Genomic DNA, 1839 nt, shown 5'->3' on the forward strand with positions numbered 1-1839 from the left:
CTATCTGGGTTCATAGGCTTGCTACCTTCAAAGCAGCTCTGCAGTCAGAAGGAACTACAAAGACTTAGTGCTGCTGAAAAAAACCTAAACCTGAGACGCTGTCAGTATCAGACAAACTGCAACACAGCATCATCAGCTGACAGTTATGGGGCACCTGGAGCAGAGGTGACAGGCACCTTCTGGGAGGTCCAGGCTGTTCACTGGGCAGAGGGTGCTCTGTGTGTGTGTGTGTGTGTGTGTGTGTGCGTGCGTGCACGCAGAGTGGTACAAATACAGGTGAGGGGGAAGGCACAGACACCGCTTGCCCTCCCCCTAGCACCGAGGGCTTTGTGAGCCCATTAGAAGAGATGGAACCTTAATCTGAAGGCTATGGAGTCATTGAAAGATTTAAGTAGGGCAGTGATATAATCAAGTTTGTATGTTACAAAAGTCATTTTTATGGCATGATATTCATAACCAAGGTCAAGAATGACACCTGGGCTCTGGCTTGAGTGACTTCATTGATGGTGGTGCCCATTCACAGAAAGACATGACAGTCTATCTAGGAGGAGAGGTTGGAACATGGCAGCTACACCTACTGGTTTCTTGTGTGTTCTTTTACAGAAGCGTATTCCGATTTAAAGCAGATAATGAATTCTATGTTGGTCAGGGGTTTGAAGTACCTGTGGAACTTCCAAGTGGAGATGGGTGGCAAGCAGGGGATTTGGGGTTAAAGAAAGCAATCTGCCTAGAGATTAGATTTAAGGGTCCTGGGTATCCCAAGGAAAAGCAAAGTCATAGGTGAAAAGAGCAGAATATTTTGAAGAACATTTGTATTCAAAGGGTGAGTAGACAGAAAGACACTTATGAAGGCCTGTAGTGGACACATGGGATTGATTGCCCCCCTTGCCATGTTTATTGAAGGAACTGCCATGTTTGTTTGTTTGTTTGTTTTTTGGTCCCGCTGTGCAGCTCGTGTGATCTTAGTACCCTGACCAGGGATTGAACCCAGGCCACTGCAGTGAAAGCACCAAGTCCTAACCACTGGACCGCCAGGGAATTCCCAGTGCCATGTTATTATTATTATTTTTTAATTTATTTATTTTATTTATTTACTTATTTTTGGCTCCGTTGGGTCTTCGTTGCTGCGCGCGGGCTTTCTGTAGTTGGGGTGAGCGGGGGCTACTCTTCACTGTGGTGCATGGGCTTCTCATTGCGGTGGCTTCTCTTGTTGTGGAGCATGGGCTCTAGGTGCGTGGGCTTCGGTAGTTGTGGCACGCGGGCTTCAGTAGTTGTGGCTCGCGGGCTCTAGAGCGCAGGCTCAGTAGTTGTGGTGCACGGGCTTAGTTGCTCCGTGGCATGTGGGATCTTCCTGGACCAGGGCTCGAACCTGTGTCTCCTGCGTTAGCAGGTGGATTCTAAACCACTGCGCCACCAGGGAAGCCCCCAACTGATTGTTTTAAACAGCAGTGTTATGTTTCATAGAACAAAGGCAACAATTTATTTATAACCAGTCCCCTATTGATGAGCATTAATTTTTTGCTATTACAAAGAATGCTCAATTAAATATGACATGTCATTCTATGCTTATGTGAGTATATTTGTAGAATAAATTCCTAGCAGTGGAATTAAGGTTCTGTTGTATGTAATTTTTATGAATATCAACAAATTGCCAAAGAGGCCACATCAAATTCCATTCCTCCCAACAATGTATGAGAGAATGAATTTCCCACCAGCTTGGCCAACACAGGGTGTTTTAACATTTTTTGACTTCTGCTAATCTATTAGTTGAAAAGTGATTTCTCATTGTAGCTTTAATTTGCATTTCGTTTTTATGAGTAAGGTTGAGTTTCTTTTCAT

Source organism: Balaenoptera ricei, chromosome 18 (genome assembly GCF_028023285.1).
Source record: "Balaenoptera ricei isolate mBalRic1 chromosome 18, mBalRic1.hap2, whole genome shotgun sequence".
Taxonomy (NCBI): Eukaryota; Metazoa; Chordata; class Mammalia; order Artiodactyla; family Balaenopteridae; genus Balaenoptera; species Balaenoptera ricei.